The sequence below is a fragment of the Tamandua tetradactyla genome, chromosome 2 (genome assembly GCF_023851605.1).
Source record: "Tamandua tetradactyla isolate mTamTet1 chromosome 2, mTamTet1.pri, whole genome shotgun sequence".
Classification (NCBI taxonomy): Eukaryota; Metazoa; Chordata; class Mammalia; order Pilosa; family Myrmecophagidae; genus Tamandua; species Tamandua tetradactyla.
In genome coordinates, this window is record NC_135328.1 from 223,310,939 (window position 1) to 223,335,185 (window position 24,247).

Genomic DNA, 24,247 nt, shown 5'->3' on the forward strand with positions numbered 1-24,247 from the left:
GCGGCGGCAGCGGCGGCAGCGGCGCAGGCAGGCTGCAGGGGGCGCGCCAGGACCCGGGTTCTCGCGGCCCCCGGGCACGGGTCCCGGCGCCGAGAGGGGACGCAAGTCCCTGAGGAGGCGCTGCAAAGATGAGAGCCGCGAAAGTGTCTGTGCTTTGACCAGGTGCGACACGTTCCAGGCCCGTCGCCGGGGAGCGCCCGGCCGCTGAGCCGGGGCCCGGGGGGGGGACACTAGGTCAGTCCAGGACGCGAGCCGGCCACGGAGAAGTCGAGGGCGGCGACGGGGGTGGGGGTGGGGGGTCGGGCACCGGTAGTGCGTCAGGAGGCGGGGCCTCAGTCCTGCCCTACGTGGCGCAGCCGGGTGCGGAGCGCTCGGCGCCTGCGCACAGTAGGTCCCGAGGACGCATCCCGTTGCCTCGGAGACGGAGCTGTGGCGCATCGGACCCGGGCTGGTGGGTGCGGGAAGGACGCCCGTCTCGGGGCCATGGGCGGGGCTCCCAGGGGTGCGGGGATGAGACCTAACTACAGCCGACTATTTTGATCTGACTTGCTTTAAAACCGAAGTACTGCCAGTAAGTACTTCGAATTCGCGCAGAGCTGAAGATTTATAATGAAAAGCAGCAGTGTCCCCTGCCGCGTTCTCCCAGCCAATCGCTGCACCCCCGAGGCACCTCCTTCCAACGCGTCTGCTTCCTCGGCGGGTGTTTCTAAGTAACAGATTGCTGGTTTTCGATTTGTTAACTTTTGGACATCTCCACGGACTGCCCGGCGAGGCCACGACGTCTTGGCTTTCCAAATTGTCGCGTCCCACCGGTGCCCGCCATCGGTCACGCCACCTCGCCAGCTGTCACGGTCGAGCCTGTCCGCCGCCTCTGCATCAGAGCCGTCCTCCGTCCCTCTGCAGCCTTTGTGTTTCTCTCTCGAGTGAATAACGCCTAGTGTTTTTCTTGTGCTTAGTTTTTTACTAACCCGCGGCTTTTTTTTTTAAATAAACACTCCAACCTCTTCGACAGGTCCCTCAATTATACTCTCAAAACCCTCAGACGCGTCAGTTCTATTTAATTCCTGAAGACCCCTCTCTCCCAGTGTCCTCTGTCCTGCTCCGGTCCTAGCTGACTGCTTTTGAACCTTACTGCACACCTGTCGCCCAGAGCTTTTCATCTGATTCCTTTTGCCTTTCTGCAGTGTTGGAATCCCTGGGATCCTGGTCGTCTTTCTTGGATTATTCTCTCATTTTGCTGAAGTACATCCTCTGGTAGCTATCTGGAAAAGGGTCCATGTGTGAAAAATGTTTATTCTACCTTCATCTCATGTCAGTAGTTTGGCTGAGTATAGAATTCTAGGTTGGAAAAATTTCCCTATAAATGTATGAAGCCATCATTTGTTGTTTTAGCTTGCAGGGGTGCTCTTGAGAAATCCAAAGCCATTCTGAGTCTTTCATTTTTCATTTTTCTATTTTATTGCTACAAACTATGGGAAATCTTTGGCAAAGATAAAGACAATGAAAGTTTCACAATAAATGCACAAACCATTGCATGACAGTGTTTGATACACATGAAAGAATATGGGAAAGTTCAGAGTCCTCAGTGAGGAAATTAACTGTACGATATTCATAGTTCGTCATTTTAAAACAGAACTTTTCATAAGTGTTTAAAATATTTCCTTCGGTCTTATCACATATTAAATCTGTATTTCAAGCAGTATATTTAACTTTAAAGTATCTATATTACTATTTAAATAAGAATCATTAACAGGATTTTTTTTTCTCAGTTGCCTACTCCAGCATCAAGGACACACACACACCCCTGCCCCTCCCCACCTACCCAGTGCTGCTCACTTCACGCAAAACTGCAGGAAGGTAACTAAAATAAAAATCCGTCTGGCTGCCAGTCAGGCCCTGGGTGGAAAGAGGCCAGTGTTTCCTGCTATCACCCAGCTGCTTCTCTGTGTTTTGTTTGTGCAGTCTCAAACCCGGCCAGCTTTAAGTTCATCGAGATGCGTCCTCAGTTCGGGGCACAGTTCACGGAGCAACAGCTCCAGCAGCACATGTAACAGATGCTTATTGGCTCGGGCTTCTTGCAGTGCATTGAATATTTTTATGATACCCTGGCGGGCATTTTGCTGCCCAACGAGGCTCTGAAGCACATCGGGGATGTTGTCCAGCAGCTTCCGCCGGGCTCGCTCTTTTGTCTCCCGCCCCTGCTCTTTGCTTCTGCTCGGGGTCGGTGGTGCCAGTTTTCCATCCGGCCAAAAAGCGTCCCGGAAAACGCTGATGTAGTAAACCAACATCTCTTCACTGAAGACCCAGTTCACTGTATCCCGGATCTGCCTGTTGATGGTTCTTCCAAAAGTGACCTGAACCAGAGCGATCAATGTTCTTCGCACCCACTTAAACATTCCCCGGAGCTCAAAGATCTCCCCGATCAGCAGGAAGCACGTCTCCGCCAAGGCATCTGGCTTCCCGTCCACATCATCGCCATCATCCCACAGGTCGCTGTCCTCTTCGGCCTCCTCCTCCCGGTGGGAGAAGAAGTCCCGAGGCAGTCTTTCCAGAAATGAAGCTAAGGAGAAGGTGGGCTTTTTCCCACGCACCCTGAGGTAGTCAGGCGAAGGGCTCAAAAAGGCATTCAGTGCTTCACTCTGGCCCAGTCTTTCATCTGAAAGCAGAGTCCGTAAAAACTGGTTTAACTGATTGGCGGACTTTTCCAGAAACTTTTGATCTATAGATTTGAAGGGCAGCTTGCTGAGAGAAGGCACCTGAACCTTTTTTAAAGAGGGAAAGCACCCACTAAGTTCCCGATGTAAGTGCTGGAACTCGCTAAGCCTCCTGGGCACTGTCCAGCGCTGGGCGCCAGCTGCCTCCAGGGCTGGGGCGCGTACCGTGACCAGGTAGCAGGGCACCTGCTCCCCGTCCTCCTCAGAGACCTGGCCACTGGCCACAGAGGCCTGCCACGTGCCCGGGTTCCCGCTGCTCAGGGCTTGGCCCGCTGCGCGCTGCAGGTCCTCACGCTCCCTCCGCATTAGGGCTATTTCCTCCTTCAGCTTGGAGGCGGTCTTCTTGTCAGATTTTGGTGCATTTCGGATAGAATTCAGAGCTTGCCTTGCATACTCAAGTTTCTCATTTAGTTCTCGTGGTTTTTTTACAGCAGAGCTGGCTTCTCCCTCATCCTTGGTGCCCTGGGGACGCTCGCCCCCGCGGCCCTTTTCATCCCTGTTGGAAGCCAACGGGGAGGCACCTTTTTGTTCCTCTTTGGTCATCAGCTTCTCATACAGGTCGCTGGCGATAAAGGAAGGGTAATATCTGTCCTTTAGGGTCGCGCAGACGTCCCCCTGGATTTTGCACAGCACCTCAATGCCCTTCGTTCCCACAAGGCATTGCTGGATTTCCTTGTAAAGTGATTTTTCCACAGATATTTCCTGGCTCTTCACAAAGTAATTCTGATAAATCTCACCCACCCTTTGTGGAATCTCCTTCTTGTTCGCGTTCTTTAAATACTCCACAGACTCCCAAAAACTAATCAGCGCTCCCTTGTCCAGCCTTTCCATGTACATTCGAAAGCGCTCCCGGTGGCTTGTGTTGACTAGGGTGGCCTCCAGTGGAGGGGCAGCCTGGGGGGCCCCCTGTTCTGATGCCCCCGCCTCGGGGGGGTCCTCGGCGCGGCCGCCCAAGAGCCAGATTCTCTTCTCGCACTGCTTCTTGGCCACTGTCAGCTGGGCAAGGTGCCTCTTCAAGCTCCTGGCACCCGGTGGGTCGGCCTTGGCGGCGGCCTCCTTACCCTTGGACCTCTTCAGCTGCGGCCCCACCTGGGTGATTTCCATCACAATTTGATTCCTTAGTTGCTGCAGGAACCTCACGTCCGAGCTGCTGTTGATCAGCTGGAGGAAGCCCTCTTGCGCAGGTGTACAAGTGCCGGCCCTTTTGCACAGCGCCTCGGCCTGCTCCCTGCCCTCCAGCTGCTCCAGCTGCTCCCTGCGCTCCAGGTGCTCCAGTAGCGTCTGGTTGATGTAATCCGGGTCACTCAGCAGCTCCACCACCGGCTTCAGGACTTTGGTGGAGAGGACTTCGGCGAGCACCAGTCGCAAGCTGAGGGAGCGGGCATACTTGGAGGGGAGGAGGCAGAGGGCCAGCACCCGGGCACACGCCTGCAGGAACCGGGCCTCCTCGGCGACGCTCCGCAGGCTCGCGTGTAGCACGAAAGGCCGCGGCCGCTCCTCCCGCGCCTTGTTGGCCACTTTCAGGTCGCAGAAGTGAGCGAGCAGCGCCCTCGCCACGTCGGCGCACACCACCCTGGCCACGTCCACGCGGCTCAGCCTGGCGCGCAGCTGCTCGGCCACGTCCCAGAAAGCGGCAGCCAGCAGGTGGTAGAGCCGCCCCTCGCCCCTGCTGAGGCCGCCGGCCCAGGGCAGCACGTAGTCGCGATAGCCGTAGTCCAACACCTCCTTCAGCGCCCTGTCCAGGCTCTGCGAAATCACCGCCCTTCCAGCCGGCACCGACTCCGGGCCTCGGCACGCGGGACGCGCCGGCGGGCGGCGGGCAGCCCAGGCGGCGGGGAAGGCGGGCGGCGGGGCGCGGCGGCTCCGGCCCACGAGGGCCAACAGGGTCCCCAATAGGAAGGCGGCCGCGGCGCAGACCAGGCGCAGGCCGAGCCCAAGCACCAGGGCCCACGGCCCCGCGCCGCCCGCCGCCTGCCAGCAGGAGAGGGACACGGCGGCGAGGGCCGCCACCACAGCAGCCCCCAGCGCCCGCCAGGCCCCCGCGCCCGGGCGCCCGGGCCCCGCCGCCTCCGCATCCTGCCGGGACTCGGGCCGCCGCTCGCCCGGGACGCCGCTGCTGTCGGGAACTTCGTGGCTCATGCTGCTTCCTGCAGGCCCATCTCCTGCCCCACCGGCTCCCGGCGCTCCTGGACGGCCACCCACGGGGCGCAGGGTTCCGGCAGCTGCCGCCCGCCCCTTGGCGGCCACCCCGGCGCGCGCGGGGCCCCCCAGCTGCCCGACCGGGCGCCCAGGGAGCCGGGCCTCTGGGCCATTGTGACCCGTCTCCTTTGTGACACGCTGGCCCTCCGGAAGTTTGTAAGGCCTTCCCTTTTGATCGGAGCCGGCCTTTCCTTCGCGGCGCGAGCCAGGGCCGTTTCCCCCATTCCAGAGGCGCCCTCGGGCTTTGGAACTTTCTCTGCGAAGTTTAGAAATTTTATTTTATCCCATTCCTCCTCTGCTCTCTCCACAGAATCCCAGTTGCTCCGATGTTGGCCGTCCGGGACCCCCCTGAGTCTTACCTGGTGGCCACCTCCTTTTTGAGGGAAATTTCCTTAACTTAACCTCCATCCCTTCTGTGGACCAGTTAGGCTCACGTTTTTTATTTTTCTGAGCTCTTGTTCCACAAAATCATTTTATAAATGCATTTTTCTCATTTTAGATTAATTTTTAGATTTAAAAAAACACACTTTTCTTCTGATTCCTGCATTGGCTGTTTGGTGTGGATTGCTTCCCTCTCTTAGTTTTGGTTCCCTACTACATACCCTAAGCTCTCCTTAATGTCTGCTGGGCTAGTTCTCCCCACCCCGCCACACCCCGCACCGCCCCCGCACGCGTCCCCCACCCGCTCCATTTGCTGACTCCTGGGGTGACAGACCAGCAACCAGGAGGCTGGGGGGCCAGCGGCTTTAAGGGGTCCCGCGGGCCCCGGGAACACTTTGTCTTAGAAAGACACCCCCCCCCCCCCCACGTCATGCAGTCTCTACATTTTTATACACAATTTCTAACATCCAAATAAAAACTGTCAGGCATCGAAACAGAAAAACGGATGAGGACGAGGATGCCCCAAGGCACGAGAGGAGCCCACGGAGGAGGGTGCTGTGCCCAGTGATTAACGTGGAAGGCCCCTACCCGGGCGCTGCGGCCCAAGGCCAGAGCCGGGCAGCTAGGGACACAAGGCGCGTGCGGGCGCGTGGGTACGGACGCGTGGGGTGCGGACGCGTGCGTGGGGTGTGGGCGGGTGCGTGCGCGGTGCCAAGGCTGCCGCCCGGGCAGGCACCACGCACGCCAGCTGGCCTGGGAGCACGTTCGCGGGCGTGGACGACCGTCTCCCCGCCTGCCCTCCGGGAGCCCCTGGGCGGCTGTCCCTCCGCAGCCTTCCCTCCCGGCCGCTCCTCTCCCCGAGGCAGGATCCGGCCCTCCCGGCTGCCCGAAGCCCACGGAGGCGCTGGGCCAGGCGCTGCCGGTGCTGCCCACTCGGCCGCCTCCTCCCGCAGCGCCGCACGCGGGGCCCACAGGCCCTTCCGCCCTGGACGCGGGACGGGGCCCAAGGGCCTGGCCTCCGGCAAAGGGCGAGCCCCCTCCGCCCGGCCTTTGTGAAACCAACCGGGCACCAGGAGTGGGCGTGTGGCCGCGGCGGCTGGACTAGGGCCCCGCTGGTCACAGTGGGGAAAGGCGTTCTTGGAGGTAGACGTGGACTCGGTTTCTCGTGGGCAAGAACGAGAAGAAAAGGCCATTCCCGCGCCCGGGGAGGGCCGGCTTCTCCCAGCACGAGCGCCTTCGCCGCACGGGGAGAGTCCAGCCAGCCCAGGACCCACGAACCGCGTGTGCACACGTCCTCGCGTTAAACCGCATTAGAAATCCTTTTAGCCGACTCGGAAGGGCACGGCTGCGGCGCACGGGTGGTTCGGGGGTAGCATTCTGGCCTGCCAGGGAGACCCGGGCTCCGTGACCGGACTGTGCACTCCACAATTAAAAAACGTTCAACTAACGGCGCTGCGATAACGGGGTATGCACACTCAGGAGAATGAAATGTGACCCCTGCCATATAGCATACAAAGAAAAAGAAAAGGGTCGGGCGGTGCCTCTGAAACTGCTCCCTCTCCCCGCGGTGGCTCTGGACGCGAACCCCTTGGGATTGTCCGTCTGAGGTTAGAGGCCGTAGGAAAGGTGTGCAGATGATGGCGAGCTGAGCGCACTGGACACCGGCTTCTGCGGGGAAAGCCCTGCCCCCCTTATCACCAGAAAACAGTCTGACCTCTCCAGGCCCTGGGGCCCCCTTTTGTAGGGCTGGAAAGTTTGAACACTGTATTTGTCGACTCTGAAAATCTTAAATTCTGGCAGGAGAGAGAATCAGAAATAAAGCCTGTGAAATGAAGAGTTCAGGCTTTTATGGCCTTCCGTTTTATAAAAAAAAAAAAAAAGACTAAAAGATTACTATCAGTATCTTAAAAAACTAATGAAAAAGAAAATTTCAGCAGAAACCTGGGACTGTGATGTAGGAAATAATAAAAATAAAAGTAGAGATCAATAAAGTAGAAAACAGCAAGATAGACAGAATGCTTTTTTTTTTTGCATGGGCAAGTGCCAGGAATCAAACCCAGGTCTCCGGCATGGCAGGCGAGAACTCTGCCTAATGCGCTGCTGTGGCCCACCCCAGAATGTTTCAATTAAAAAGTAGACAAGCCGGCGGGCCGCGGTGGCTCAGCGGGCAAAGTGCTTGCCTGCTATGCCGGAGGACCTCGGTTCGATTCCCGGCCCCAGCCCATGTAACAAAAAAAACGGAGAAACAGAATACAATAAAACAAGAAAATGTTTAAAAATGTTTCCCTTCCTTCCTTCCTTCCTTCTATCCTTCCTTCCTTCTCTCTGTCTTTCCTTTAAAAAAAAAAAAAAAAAAAAAAAAGTAGACAAGCCACTGATCTCAAGATAAAAAGAAAGCATAAACACAGAAAATAAAAAATAACGAAAGGGGAAAACACTGAAATATAAGAAATTTCAAAAATTGTGAGACTAAGACGCAGACCTCCATGCTTTTACTCCACCCTGCGCGTGCAGATCTGCTGTGGGTGGCACCTGTTGTTAGGTTGTTTCCGTGGAGATGTGACTCTGCCCAATCAAGGTGGGACTGAATCCCTTACTGGAGCCCTTTATAAGAAGATAGAAGATGGGAAAAGTCCAGGGAGTTTAGAGAGAAGCACGTCAGGAGAAACAAGGCAGGGGCCACGGGAGCTGAGAGAGAGTCACTGAGACCAGGACCCCAGAGGGGAGGAGCAGCAGACTGGCCCCAGGCCTTCCCACATGACAGAGGACCCTGGATGCCAGCAGCCTTTCCCTGAGACGGTATCTTCCTCTTGATACCTTAATTTGGTCATTTTCACAGCCTTAGAACTGTTCATTTATAAACTAATAAATTCCCATTGAAAAGGCCAACCCATTTCTGATATATCACATTCCAGCTTTCACAAACCAAAACAGGAAGGAACACCACCTACCTAATTCTATAAGGCCAACATCACCATAACACCAAGGCCAAATAAAGACACAAAGAGAAGAAAATTTACAGACCAGTATACTTTATGAATAGGGATGCAAAAATCCTCCACAAAATACTAGCAATCGAATCCAACAGCACATTAAAGGAATTATATGCCATGACCAAGTGGGATGCATCCAAGTTATGGAAGGGCGGTCCACATAAGAAAATCAATCCGCGTGTGCTGGTTTGAAAGGATTATGTTCTCTAGAAAAGCCATATTTTATGTTTTTTTTTTTATTTTTTTATTAACGGAAAGAAAAAAAAAAAGAAATTAACACAATATTTAGAAATCATACCATTCTACATATGCAATCAGTAATTCTTAACATCATCACATAGATGCATGATCATCGTTTCTTAGTACATTTGCATCGGTTTAGAGGAACTAGCAACACAACAGAAAAAGATATAAAATGTTAATATAGAGAAAAGAAATAAAAGTAGTAATAATAGTAAAAAAAAAAAAAAAAAACCCTATGGCTCAGATGCAGCTTCATTCAGTGTTTTAACATGATTACTTTACGATTAGGTATTATTGTGCTGTCCATTTTTGAGTTTTTGTATCTAGTCCTGTTGCACAGTCTGTATCCCTTCAGCTTCAATTACCCATTGTCTTACCCTGTTTCTAACTCCTGCTGAACTCTGTTACCAATGACATATTTCAAGTTTATTCTCAAATGTCCGTTCACATCAGTGGGACCATACAGTATTTGTCCTTTAGTTTTTGGCTAGACTCACTCAGCATAATGTTCTCTAGGTCCATCCATGTTATTACATGCTTCATAAGTTTATCCTGTCTTAAAGCTGCATAATATTCCATTGTATGTATATACCACAGTTTGTTTAGCCACTCTTCTGTTGATGGACATTTTGGCTGTTTCCATCTCTTTGCAATTGTAAATAACGCTGCTATAAACATTGGTGTGCAAATGTCCGTTTGTGTCTTTGCCCTTAAGTCCTTTGAGTAGATTCCCAGCAATGGTATTGCTGGGTCGTAGGGCAATTCTATATTCAGTTTTTTGAGGAACCGCCAAACTGCCTTCCACAGTGGTTGCACCCTTTGACATTCCCACCAACAGTGGATAAGTGTGCCTCTTTCTCCGCATCCTCTCCAGCACTTGTCATTTTCTGTTTTGTTGATAATGGCCATTCTGGTGGGTGTGAGATGATATCTCATTGTGGTTTTGATTTGCATTTCTCTAATGGCCAGGGACATTGAGCATCTCTTCATGTGCCTCTTGGCCATCCGTATTTCTTCTTCTGGTAGGTGTCTGTTCAAGTCTTTTTCCCATTTTGTAATTGGGTTGGCTGTCTTTTTGTTGTTGAGTTGAACAATCTCTTTATAAATTCTGGATACTAGACCTTCATCTGATATGTCGTTTCCAAATATTGTCTCCCATTGTGTAGAAAAGCCATATTTTAATCCTGATCCAATCTCTTGGGAACAACTGTTTCTTTTTAATCCTTATTCAATCTGTAGGTTGGAATCTTTTGATTGGATTATCTCCATGGAGATGTGACTCACCCAGTTGTGGGTATTAACCTTTGATCAGAGGGAGATGTGACTCCACACATTCCAGGTGGGTTTTGATTAGTTTACTGAATCCTTTAACAGAGGAAACATTTTTGAGGGAGCTGCTTTTGAGAGCCACAAGAGCCCACGCAGCCAGAAACCTTTGCAGATGAAGAAGGAAAACGCCCCAGGGGAGCTTCATGAAACAAGAAGCCTGGAGAGGAAGCTAGCAGAGGTCGCCATGTTTGCCTTGTGCCTTTCCAGTTGAGAGAGAAACCCTGAACGTCATCGGCCTTTTTTGAGTGAAGGTAATCTCTTGGTGCCTTAATTTGGACATTTTTACAGACTTGCTTTAATTGGGACATTTTCCAATTTAATTGGGAACTGTAAACTTGGAACTTATTAATTTCCCCTTTTTAAAAGCCATTCCAGTTCTGGTATATCGCGTTATGGCTGCTTGCAAACTAGAACACGATGCAATATACCACATTAACAGAACCAAGGGGGAAAACCACATGTTCATCTCAATTGACACAGAAAAGGCATTCAACAAAATCCAGCATCCTTTCTTGATAAAAACACTTAGAAAAATATAAATTGGAGAAAACTTACTCAGTGGGATAAAGGTCATATATGAAAAGCCTACAGCTAACACCATACTCGGTGGTGAAAGACTGAAAACTCTCCCTCTAAGATCTGGAACAAGACAAGGACGCCCACTGTCACCACTGGTATTCACCATTGTACTGGAAGTTTTCTTGCCTGGTCAGTCAGGCAAGAAAAAGAAACAAAAGCCCTCCAAATTGGAAAGGAAGAAGTAAAACTTTTACTATTTGCAGATGACATGATCCTATATAGAGAAAGTCCTGAAAAGTTTACAACAAAGTTACCAGAGCTTGTAAATGAAATCACCAAAATGGCGGGATACAAGATCAGCATGTAAAACGTGGAGGGTTTCTGTACACTAGGAATGAGCAATCTGAGAAGAAAATCAGAAAAAAAAATCCATTTATAATAACAACTAAAAGAATAAAATATCTAGGAGTAAATTTAACTGAGGATGTAAAGAGCCTATACACAGAAAGTGATAGAACTTTGCTAAGAGAAATTAAGACCAAAATAAATGGCTCATGGATTTGAAGACTAAATATTGTTAAGATGTCAAGTCTATCCAAAATAATTCACAAATTCAATGCAACCCCAATAAAAACTTCAGCAGCCCACCTTGTAGAAATGGAAAAAACAATCCTCAGATTTCTTTGGCAGTGTAAGGGGCCCTGAATAGACAAAGCCAGCTTGAAAAAGAAGGATGATGTTGGCGCACTGACATTTCCTGACTTTAGAGTTTATTACAAAGCTACAGTGGTCAAAGCAGCATGGTACTGGGGGGACTTCTGGGAAGATGGCTGAATAGAGTGGCTCAAGATTAGCCCTGCTCCACAGAAAAGTTAGAGAAGGGACAGGAGGGCGACTGAGGTGGTGATTCAGGAGTGCGGCTGCCCTGGGACAGCTTCTGCACCACATGGGGCAGCCCTGGTTGCAGAGGCCGAGGAACTGAGATTCAGAAAGCTGGAGCCTGGCGTGGAGGCGCGGAGCCCACGGGAGTGCACAGATGGGAGCGCGGGTCTAGGAAGTCAGCCAGGCCGTGTTATTTGGGCGCTACCCTCACCCGTGCAGCCCTGTGACTGGGGATTCACCCCACACCCCCCCACACCTGAACGCCATCACCTGCTCCCATTCCCTGGACTCCAGGTGCCCCCACCCCACCAGGCCCCAGTGCACGTACCTGCCCCACATCCTACCCCAAGTGCAGCTCAGCCCACCTCTCCTGCACCCTTCCCTGTTCCCTGCAGGTGTTGCCAGCACGTAAAGGCTGTGGTCACTCACCTCCATACCTAGGCTACCCGGCCCCGCACCTATAGTGTCGCAGCCTCACCCCCACCTCCCTGAGCTCAGCGCATCCCTTTAAGACACGCCCAGGCCCACGCATGCGCACAACCCACAAAGTCGGAACGCGGACGCGCCGCCACCGCTCTACGCATGCGCACAAGGGCCCCGTGCCTCCGCCCCACGCACTCCAGGGTTACCCCCGCGACCGGTGCCCCCGCACAGCTGCCTCCTCGTGGGCCCCGGCGTGCCCAGGCCTCTGCTGGAGACAAAGCAGGAAGGCCCTGGAGACTGGCAGAGGACCAAGAACATCCAGTGTAGGACGCCATGCTCTGCTGAGTGGAAGGCTGCTGACGCAACGTTCTTAGACTTGTTGACCCCAAAGTCTGAGAAAAGTGGAGCAGGAACCATCAGAGAGGCAAAAATAAAGAGACAACGTGGCTTTGCAGGCACGACAGATATTCAGAAATAAAATTGTTTTAATCACACGCCCAAGGCAGTTCCTGTTTAAGGGCACAATAAATATGTGGACGTCGGTGGCTTCTGGACTCGCTCTCGGCGGGCCCCCCTTTTCTGTAGGCTTTGGCGCCCCTCCCGCTCCCCTGTTCTCCGGGGAAATCCTGGCAGGCGGCAGACCAGAAGGAAGGCTCCCCCGGACTGGGGAATTTCACGGTGCGCCGCCCAGCCCCAGAGGGGGTCAGCGTCTGGAAGGACAGAATGGTGAGTTTACTTCTGGGAATTTGCCCATGAGGGTTAAAATGGGGCAAACTAATTCTCTGCATACTGACTATGAAACTTTGCTGCATGCTTTGCTTCGTGCTAATGGTGTTAAAGTAAAAAGGGCTAAAATAAGGGAACTTTTTTCACTTGTACAAAAGCATTGTTACTGGCCGCCAGAGAGAGGCGCTCTTGAACTTAAACAGTGGCATGAGGTTATAAGGGAATTAAAAAGAGCATATAAGCAAGGAGAACCTATGCCGGTTTCTATTTGGTTTCTCTGTAATTGAGTATCAACTGCTTTACAGCCGCTGCAGCATAGTTCTAGCTCTGAAACTGAAAGTGGTACTGACATGGAGAAAGAAGGGGGAAAAACTCCAAGACATTAAATACAGAACAGCCATTACAAAATGAGGCATCTCCTCCTCTTCCTCCTATGGAAATGTTGGTCCATACAAACCTATATACCCAGCATTCCTGCAGATCCTAGCGGTCAATTCCTGCGGCCACTGCCTTTCGCTCCCCTAGAGCCCCCAGAAAATTCCCCCCCACACAGACACAAACATTGCTTGTTGTTCCTAAAACATCCTCCATATCTTTAGGTATTAGAAGAGCTCACATTGAAGGGGATCCGGAAGCATATGTGTTTCCAGTAGAAATAACTCAATTACCTCCCAATGTAGAATCTCTCCAAGGAAAGCAGCAATTCATCCATGAGCCCCTTCCTTTCAAAATATTAAAGGAATCAGACACCACTGCCTGTGCACAGCATGGAACTTCACCTTATACGATAGGATTGTTAAGGGCTTTAGCTCAACCAGAAAGGCTAATTCCACGGGACTGGGATATGCTTTATCTGCCTCTCAAGTCAATCAGCAGGCGGCTGGGAATGCCAATGCTCCACCCGAGTCAGTATTACAGCACAGCCACTTAGGGGAACGGCAGCCTGGGCTGGAACAGGAGCCCAGCTACAATGTAACAATGCAGCCATTGTTCAGACTTGCTTGGCTTGTATCAGGGCTTGGGAACAAATAACCCCTCCTAGTCCAGTCACTCCCTCTTTTGTAAAAATCCTGCAAGAACATAGGGAATTGGTTTTATTGCACAACTAAGAGGTAATGTTGAAAAATCAGTGTCTCAAGTTGAATTACGAGATTTACTGCTGCAAAGATTAACATTTGATAATGCTAATTCAGAAAGTCAGAAAGCATTGAGACCCATCCTTTCAGCAGGAGGTGTTTTAGAAGATTACTTAAAGATGTGTAGAGATACAGGGTCTGAGCCACACAAAATGCAGATGCTCGCTGAGGCGATTGCTGGAATGAATCGTAGAGGACAAGGAAAAGGGGCTTGTCTTCAGTGTGCAAAATATGGGCATATGAAAAAGGATTGTAAAAATGGGAATTATCCAAACAAAAATTCTAAACCTGAGAAAAATATAAATGGTGATGCATATGGAGAGAAAACACCGGGAAGGTGTCCAAAATGTAGGAAAAGGGTGCCATTGGAGTAATCGATGCAGATCTAAATTGGACATTGAAGGGAATCTATTACGGGGAAATGGGGTGAGAGGGCCCTCCCAGGGCCTCAGCCAAAACAATATCGGGCAGCTGCAGTTTCCAATCCAGACTCGCTCCAGCCGTCTATCCAAGACTTGTCCCCAGCAACAAACGGGAGTGCCGCAGTAGATTTAACTTCAGCTGAGACTATTCTGTCAACTCCAGAAGTCAGTCCTAAACGACCACAAACCAGAATACATGGTCCTATACCTGTGAGCACTGTGGGCTGATGCTGGGAAGAAGCAGTCTCACAGGTAAAGGTGTTTTTGTGCACGCTGCTGTCATTGATGAGGATTATCGTGACGGAATTCAACTTAGGATATCTACACAAGGGCCTTATCAAATAGTAGGAGACAGAATCGCACAATTACTGATATTACCATATCATAAATTGGGGAATTCAAAAAAATAAAAGAACTGGAGGATTTGGAAGCAGAGGAGCTCGTCAGGTTTATTGCAAGAATTTCTAACTAGAGAAAGGCCTGAATATACAGTAAAAATAAATGGAAAAGAATTCAAGGGTTTGGATGACACTGGTGCATGCATTACAATTATTGCTTTAAAATACTGGCAATGTACTTGGCCTTTGCAGACTCGAACACAACCACTACATGGTATTGGGACAGTGAATACCTCGCAACAAAGTGTTAATATCCTGTCTTGTCTGGGGCCTGAAGGTCAAACAGGGACAATTCAGCCTTTTTTTTTTTTAATTTTTTTATTAATCAAAAAAAAGAAAAGAAATTAACACAACATTTAGAAATCATTCCATTCTACAAATGCACTCAGTAATTCTTAGTATCATCACATAGATGTATGATCATCATTTCTTAGTACATTTGCATCGATTTAGGAAAAGAACTAGCAAAACAGCAGAAAAAGATATAGAATGTTAATATAGAGAAGAGAATTAAAATAATAATACTAATAATATATATATATATATAAAGGAAAAAGAAAAAAAACAAAAACAAAAGATACAAACACACACACAAACAAACAAAAAACCATATTTCAGGTGCAGCTTCATTCAGTGTTTTAACATAATTACATTACAATTAGGTATTATTGTGCTGTCTATTTTTGAGTTTTTGTATCTAGTCCTGTTGCACAGTCTGTATCCCTTCAGCTCCAATTACCCATTATCTTACCCTGTTTCTAACTCCTGCTGGTCTCTGTTACCAATGATATATTCCAAGCTGATTCTCGAATGTCAGTTCACATCAGTGGGACCTTACAGTATTTGTCCTTTAGTTTTGGGCTAGACTCATTCAGCATAATGTTCTCTAGGTCCATCCATGTTATTACATGCTTCATAAGTTTAGTCTGTCTTAAAGCTGCATAATATTCCATCGTAGGTATACGCCACAGTTTGTTTAGCCACTCGTCTGTTGATGAACATTTTGGCTGTTTCCATCTCTTTGCAATTGTAGATAATGCTGCTATAAACACTGGTGTGCAAATGTCCGTCTGTGTCTTTGCCCTTAAGTCCCTTGAGTAGATACCTAGCAGTGGTATTGCTGGGTCGTAATCCATTCTGCCATTCTATGTCTTTTGATTGGGAAATTCAGTCCATTAACTTTTAGTATTATTACTGTTTGGATAATATTTTCCTCTACCATTTTGGCTTTTGTATTATATATATCATATCTGATTTTCCTTCTTTCTACACTTTACTCCATACCTCTCTCTTCTGTCTTTTCGTATCTGACTCTAGTGCTCCCTTTAGTATTTCTTGCAGAGCTGGTCTCTTGGTCACAAATTCTCTCAGTGACTTTTTGTCTATAAATTTTTAAATTTCTCCTTCATTTTTGAAGGACAATTTTGCTGGATATAGGAGTCTTGGTTGGCAGTTTTTCTCTTTTAGTAATTTAAATATATCATCCCACTGTCTTCTAGCTTCCATGGTTTCTGCTGAGAAATCTACACATAGTCTTATTGGGTTTCCCTTGTATGTGACAGATTGTTTTTCTCTTGCTGCTTTCAAGATCCTCTCTTTCTCTTTGACCTCTGACATTCTAACTACTAAATGTCTTGGAGAACGCCTATTTGGGTCTATTCTCTTTCGGGTGCGCTGCATTTCTTGGATCTGTAATTTTAGGTCTTTCATAAGAGTTGGGAAATTTTCAGTGATAATTTCTTCCATTAGTTTTTCTCCTCCTTTTCCCTTCTCTTCTCCTTCTGGGACACCCACAACACGTATATTTGTGCACTTCATATTGTCATTCAGTTCCCTGATCCCCTGCTCAAGTTTTTCCATTCTTTTCCCTATAGTTTCTGTTTCTTTTTGGAATTCAGATGTTCCATCCTCCAGTTCACTAATTGTAGCTTCTGTCTCTTTAGATCTACCATTGTAGGTATCCATTGTTTTTTCCATTTTTTCTTCTTTGTCCTTCACTCCCATAAGTTCTGTGATTTGTTTTTTCAGATTTTCTATTTCTTCTTTTTGTTCAGCCCATGTCTTCTTCATGTCCTCCCTCAATTTATTGATTTGGTTTTTGAAGAATTTTTCCATTTCTGTTCGTATATTCAGCATTAGTTGTCTCAGCTCCTGTATCTCATTTGAACTATTGGTTTGTTCCTTTGACTGGGCCATATCTTCAATTTTCCGAGCGTCATCCATTATTTTCTGCTGGTGTCTGGGCATTTGATCAGATTTCCCTGGGTGTGGGACCCAGCAGGTTGAAAGCTTTTTCTGTGAAATCTCTGGGCTCTGTTTTTCTTTTCCTGCCCAGTAGGTGGCGCTCGTGGCGCTCGTCTGTCTGCACGGCAGTCGGCCGGGAAACCGCGCGTGGCTGGCCGCCGCGGCTTGGGAGAGTGCCGGTCCTAATTGCCCAGCTGGCCCGAAACGCCAAGCGTGATGGGAGGGCCCCGCTATCCAACGTTCCCAGTCAGACCGGGGAGCCACGTGCGTGGAGGGGACCCCAGTCGCCAGCCGCCCTGGCCGGGAAACGCGCGCCCCTCGGGTATCTCACCGCAGCAGATTCTCCCTGCCCGTTCAGCTGTTCCAGAATGGGTTATGCTGTCTTTTTGGTCTCTGTCGTGACTCCGGGAGCTGTTTCGTATTGTTTCTGTTTCTTTAGTTGCTTTTCTGGAGGAGGAACTAAGACCCGCGCGTCTTACTAAGCCGCCATCTTCTACCAGAGTCCAATTCAGCTTTGTGTCTTCAATATCGCCATCAATCTTTGGGGACGCGATTTATTGGAACAATGGGGAGAATATGCAAATATGCCTTTTTTAGCTCCAGTAGTGAAAAACATTATGGGAAAAACAAATGGGAAATTATATCTATCGGGATATAATCCAAACAGAGGCCCGGGTAAAACGGAAACCGGACAGGACTTTAATATTCTTGAAAAGGGACAAACTTCACGTGCCGGTCTGGGTGACCCAAATTTATAATAGGGGCCACTGCTGATGGAATACCACAACCCATATTCTTAACATGGAAATCTACTGAGCCTGTGTGGGTTGAGCAGTGGCCCCTAACTGAAGAAAAATTACAGGCTCTCTGACAACTGGAGAGGAACAATTAACTGCAGGACATATTGAAGAATCAAATAGTCCTTGCAACTCGCCTGTGTTTGTCATTTAAAAGAAACCAGGAAAGTGGAGAATGTTAACAGATTTAAGAAAAGTTAACACAGTAATTCAACCTACGGGGGTTTTACAACCAGGCCCACCATCTCAGGCTGTGATTCCTGAAAATTGGATGTTTATTGTAGTAGATTTAAAGGATTGCTTTTTTACTATACCTTTAGCTGAACAAGATAAGGAGATGTTTGCCTTTACCATCCCTACATATAATCATAAAGAGCCTGTTAAAAGGTATCAGTGGAAAGTTTTGCCACAAGGGATGCTAAATAGTCCTACTATGTGTCAGAGTACGTTGGGCAAGCTTTACAACCCCTTAGGGAAAGTTTGAGTGTGCTTACATTGTACATTATATGGATGATATTTTAGTAGCTACACAAAAAGAAGAACAGTTAGCAAATCTATTTGAACAATCACAGGAAAGACTTTCATCAGTCTGTTTACAAATAGCTCCTGATAAAATACAAAACACTGAACCTTACAAATATTTAGGTAGTATAGTTAATGTATTGTCAAACTGTTACTCCACAAAAGGTCCAAATTAGACGAGATCATTTAAACACCCTTAATGATTTTCAAAAACTATTGGGTGACGTTAATTGGTTGCAGCCATCTTTGGGGATCCCTACTTATGCATTACATCATTTATCTGACACTTTAGAAGGAGATTCTAGTCTAAATGGCCCTCGCACATTAACTCCGCAGGCTGAAGAGGAATTAGAATGGATTCAAGAGCATATGCATTCAGCACAATTACATAGGGTCCAACTGGAAGTGCCTGTGGAGTTACTTATGTTTCCTTCTTTGCATTTCCCTACAGGGACTCTCACCCAGAATGAAAGAATTTTAGAATAGATATGCCTTCCACATTCCCAACAAAAGAGATTTATAACATATATACAGACAAATTGGGCAACATTTGCTGGACGTATGCAATTAAGGCAACTGAATGGCCAAGATCCTGATAAAATTATAGTTCCTTTATCGAAACAACAAATTAATGGAGCTTTTCAAAACAGTGTAAATTGGCAAATTGGTCTAGGTGAGTACATCAATGATCTTGATAACCATTATCCCCAAAATAAATTATTCTAATTTTTAAAATTAATCGCATGGATTTTACCAAAAATTGTAAGTACCTCACCTCTAATTAATGCTCATTTTTATTTTACAGATGCTAATGGTTCTGGAAAAGCTGGGTATTATGGACCCCATACAAAAATTTGGCAAACATCGTATAAGTCTGTGCAAAAAGCAGAATTATCTGCTATTATTCAATTATTAATTGATCAGCCAGAACCATTAAATATTGTAGCTGATTCACAATATTTAGTAATGATAGTTAATAACATAGAAACAGCAACATTAAACGCAGATTCATCAGAACTTGGTCAGCTATTCAAACAACTCTAAGATAGTATTCAAAAACATACTCATAAAATTTACGTTGTTCACATATGATCTCATACCAGATTGCCAGGAAAGCTAACCAAAGGAAATGAAAAAATTGATAAATGACTTATTGGTACAATGGACTCTCAAAACTGGCATGACCTCACTCACTGCAATTCAAAAGGACTCAACGTAAGTATAAATTAACCAGGGCTCAACAAATAGTTCAGCGTTGTTCCACTTGTGGACCATTAATTAGATCTCCTTTTTCAGAAGGTGTTAATCCTAGAGGTTTAAAACCTAATGAAATATGGCGAACAGATGTCACCCATATCTCCTTTTTTGGAAAATTAGCACATGTGATGTTACTGTAGATATTATTCTGGATACAACGTGGCTTCTCCATGGGCAGGTGAAACTCTAGGCATATTATAGAACAACTTATTCAGTGTTCCACTCACATGGGCCTTCCTCCACAAACTAAAACTCACAACGACCCTGCTTATAATTCTAAGAAAATGCATTTTTTTTCAAAATGGGATACTAAACATGTCACAGGGATTCCTTACAATCCTCAAGGACAAGCTATTATAGAGCGAGCTCATCAACCTTTAAAGAATCAAATATTAAAACAGAAGGGGGAAAGAGTAGGTCTTAGGCCCCAGAATGCAGTGTAATCAAGCCATTTTAAGTTTGAACTTTTTCAGTATTCATGGTACAGGTCAAGAAACAGCTGCAGAAAGACACTGGAACATGAATAGAACAAAGGAGCTGATAGAGCAGCCAGTATGGTGGAAAGATTTAGATGGTGAAAACTGGAAACCAGGATGGGTTAAAGGATAAGCTGGTGTCTCCAAGGGTGACGGGAAGCCCTTCGTTTGGATACCATCAAGAAGCATTAAGCCTTGCCATGGACTGTGTGAACGGAACCCCTCTGAGGAGAAAGCACTTTGATGTCACTCCTCCAACAGAAGGAATGGAGACGTTGAGTTGAAAAAGAAGTTGTGTCATTACCCACCGCCCTCAACGAGCCAGCCTACCGTCGTGGGGGCAGCTCAAGAAGCTGGACCAACCAGCAGCGTCCGTGAGAGAAGATGCTGATGCTTCTGTAACTCCCGTCAACATTTCATCGCCATGCTGGTGGCCACAGAGGAAGCGGTTGGTGGGATGGTAGGAAGGAGCAAACTGGGTGCCCTCAAGCGATGTAGTTTCTATGTCATTTCATTAGTTGTTGTTTTCAGCCAGCAACTACACTTATTGGATTTATATTCCAAATTCTCCACTATTAAGACCAGTTACTTGGACAGACCCAAACACACCTGTTTATATTAATGATCCTCTTACCTCCCTGGTCCCTGGTTGATTTCTGTCTTCCTAACTTTATTAACAAAGAAGGAAAACATTTTAAGATTTCCACGATGGCTTTTCAAGGTTTTCCTTTATGTCTTTCCTCCCACAATAAGGCTCCTTGTTTGCAATTTAAAACCACAGGATAGGTAGCTTTCCCTCCAAAAAAGAATAACTCATTAGCTAAATGTCGTTTCCTTTCACGATTAAGTTCTGCCTATCAGGAATTAGAACTAAATAAACCCAAACCCATCCCTAACGATTTGCCTCTGGGTAAGACTTCCAGTACTTGGACACCAGAGGCTGAACACATTCACTGGGTGGGCTGTCATGTGGAGCAGAAATCAATACTCCTTAACAATTCCTGTGGAAGAGTGACGGACTGGGCCCCTAAGGGGTGTACAGTTCAGAACTGCAGTACTGAATCTAACTGTTCCAAAATCTTGCACTGGGATGTCCCCCATAATCACACTCTAGGGTTAAGTACTAATGCCACACACACAAAAAAATACTATGGCATGGATTGGGAATGGTGGCTGTGGCACCATTTGTTAATTCGTGCCCTCAGCAGACAGCAATAAAGAAATTAGCTATGAGTTTAAATCCCATTTATATTTGGAAAGGGAATTATACTAGCACCAATTCAACATTTTCTCTTAACTTACAGTCATTCAAACCGAATATGTTCAAGCCTGTGTTAATAATCTTTATGTTATTTTAACAGGAACAATTCTTTTCAATTCATTTACATATGAAACACAATTTTCTGATTGTCGATTATTTACACATCTTAATTTTTCTAACTCCAGAAATAATACATTTCTTCTTTTAAGAAGGCACCTTGGAGTATGGATTCCAGTCAATCAAACTTGACCATGGGAGTCATCCCCAGATAAGCACGTGTTGCTCCATACCTTATAATATGTACTTAAAAGGACCAAACGTTTTATTGGTGCCTTGATTATGGTAATATTAGGCATTAAAGCTCTCACAATCACAGCAGCTGTAGCCAGGATACATCTAATACAAGAAGTTCAAACTACTGAATAGGTGCAAAAATGGCATGAAAATGCAAGCAAAATATGGAGTCGACAAGTAAAAATTGATCATGAGGTTAACGCTTGACTCAGTGACCTTGAACAGTGATTACGTTGGGAGATGGATTACAGTCTCTTAAATTACAACAGCATTTGCTCTGCAATTGGAATATAGCTTCTTCTTGGTCTCCCCTTATTCTTATAATAGATCAGAAATTCAATGGTGTTCTAGTTTGCTAGCTGCCGGAATGCAATATACCAGAAACGGAATGGCTTTTAAAATGGGGAATTTTAATGAGTTGCTAGTTTACAGTTCTAAGGCTGAGAAAATGTCCCAATTAAAACAAGTCTATAGAAATGTCCAATCAAAGTCATCCAGGGAAAGATACCTTGGTTCAAGAAGGCCGATGAAGTTCAGGGTTTCTCTCTCAAGTGAGAAGGCACATGGCGAACACAGTCAGGGCTTCTCTCTCAGCTGGAAAGTCACATGGTGAACACGGCATCATCTGCTAGCTTCTTCTCCTGGCTTCCTGTTTCATGAAGCTCCCCAGGAGGTGTTTTCCTTCTTCATCTCCAAAGGTCTGGCTGATGGACTCTCTGCTTCGTGGTGCTGCAGCGTTCTCTGCTCTCTCTGAATCTCTCATTCTCCAAAAGATTTCCTGTTTTATAGGACTCCAATAAACCAATCAAGACTGACCCAAATGGGTGGAGACATGTCATCCCTTAATCCAGTTTAACAACCACTCTTAACTAAATCACATCATCCAGGGAGATGATCTGATTACAGTTTCAAACATACAGTATTGAATAGAGATTATTCTACCTTTATGAAATGGGACTTATATTAAAACATGGCTTTTCTTAGGGGGCATACTTCCTTTCAAACCAGCACAAATGGGAAATAAAAAGACATTTAATAGGACATCAGGATAATTTAACTTTAGACATTAATGAATTAGGAGCTAGAGTACTAGAAATGCAAAAGAATGTCCCCCATTTAATGGAAGAGACAGAAGTAATGAGTGAAATAGCTCAAGGTTTTCAAACCCTAAATCCTCTTGGTTCAAAATTATCTGCAGATCAACGTTGGGGTTTTGTATAATTTTAATCTTTTCCCTGTTTCTCTTGTGCGCAGTCTGCAGAATCAGCACCTGCAATCATCTTGCCAACAAAATCAGAACTGCTGCTTTGACCTCTGTCATGCTTGCTTTGCAAAAACAAGAAGGGGGAAATGTTGGAGACAAAGCATGAAGGCTCTGGAAATTGGCAAAAGACCAAGAACACTGAGCATAGGAACTCTGAGTGGAAGGCTGCTGACGCAACGTTCTTAGAATTGTTGACTCCAAAAACTGAGAAAAGTTAAACAGGAACCATCAGAGAGGCAAAAATAAAGAGACAATGTGGCTTTGCTAGCATGACAGATATTCAAAAGTAAAATTGTTTTAATCACACGCCCAAGGCAGTTCCTGTTTAAGGGCACAATAAATATGTGGACGTCAGTGTATTCTGGACTCTTGCTCTTGGTGGGCAGGAGTCCCCTGGCCCCACTTTCCTGTAATCTTTGGTGTCTTGTTTCCTATTCTTGCGAGGCGTCCCTTCTTCTCCCCTGTTCTCTGGGGAAATTCCAGCAAGTATCAGTGTAACATCCACAACCTGTGCCTCTACCTGCCCTGAAACAAATCACTACACTGAGTGCCCCACCCCGTGCCCTGCTCCCTGCTGTACAGCTATCCCACAAACACAAGGCCTTAGACTACTGAAGGAGATCAACTCCCAGAGTAAATCAACCAAGATATTTACATGCCATGAAGACAGCAGAAGATCACTAAGCATATCACAATGCAGACAGACATAGCCCTGCCGAATGACCAGATTAAAACACCAGAGGAGACACAGACGTTGGAACAACTAATCAAAGATGTTCATACAACTCTACTTAATAGCTGGGACAGCAAATGACATAAAGGAGATCAAGAAGACAGCAGAGGAGCATAAGGAGGATTTTGAAAGAATAAATAGAAAAATAGAAGAAATTACAGCGATTAAAGACTCTGTGGACCAAATAAAAAAACATACTAGAGGCACATACACCAGATTTGAAGAGACAGAAGAAAGAATAAGTGATATAGAGGACAGGATAATTGACTTCGAAGAATCAAAACAGCAAATGGCAAAAAAAAAAAAAAAAAAAAAAATGGAGAAAATGGAATGGGAACTCAGGGAAATGATAGATAAAACAAAGCACAAAAATATAAGAATCACTGGCATCCCAGGAGAAGAGAGGAGTAAAGGGCTGGGAAGAGTAGTTGAGGATATAATGGGAGAAAACTTCCCAGCCCTCATAAAGGACATAAATATACAAGTCAAAGAAGCCCAAAGAACTCCAAACAGAATAAATCCAAATAGACCTTTCCCAAGGCACAAACTAATTAGTTAGTCAAATGATGAAGAGAAGCAGAAAATCATGAAAGCGGCAAGAATAAAAACATTCTACTACACACAAGGGAAACCAAATAAGACTGACGTCAGACTACTTAACTAGCACCCTGGAGGTGAGAAGGCAGTGGTATGCTATATCCAAGATCTTGAAAGAGAAAGACTTCCAGCCAAGAATTCTGTACCGAGACATATTGTCCTTCAAAACTGAGGGAGAGCTCAGCGTGGGAGGCGAAGCACAGAACAGCTACTGGGGGAGTGGAGACGATACAGAGCAACTCCCGGAGGCACGACGGAGATCAAAGGGACGGCGTACCCCATCCTGGAACGGCTGACTGTCTGGGAGAACCAGCTCCGGTGAGATCGCCGAGGGGCGTGGGCTTTCCCAGGCGGGACGGCAAGCGGCCGGAGTCCCTCCCTTCCTCCTTCCCAGGCCAGCTGGCAGAATTGGGCAGGCGGTCCCCTTGGGCCGCAGC

General features: G+C 46.9%; 2 long non-coding RNA genes and 1 pseudogene across 3 annotated transcripts; 1 reads left to right on the plus strand and 2 right to left on the minus strand.

The window, feature by feature from the left end:
- Positions 1 to 36: 36 nt before the first annotated feature.
- LOC143675047 (uncharacterized) lies at positions 37 to 22,893 on the plus strand. Of its 2 annotated transcripts, none has more exons than XR_013171347.1 (4): positions 37 to 162; positions 18,380 to 18,601; positions 18,734 to 19,143; positions 22,471 to 22,893. It is a non-coding gene; the product is annotated as an uncharacterized LOC143675047 (long non-coding RNA). The 2 variants fall into 2 exon arrangements; XR_013171346.1 differs by lacking the exon at positions 37 to 162 and adding an exon at positions 11,886 to 12,409.
- Positions 1,435 to 4,960, minus strand: LOC143675046 (sorting nexin-25 pseudogene; annotated as a pseudogene).
- Positions 12,151 to 13,321, minus strand: LOC143675048 (uncharacterized). Its single transcript, XR_013171348.1, has 2 exons — positions 13,078 to 13,321; positions 12,151 to 12,393 (listed from the first exon to the last, which is right to left on the minus strand). It is a non-coding gene; the product is annotated as an uncharacterized LOC143675048 (long non-coding RNA).
- Positions 22,894 to 24,247: the final 1,354 nt, after the last annotated feature.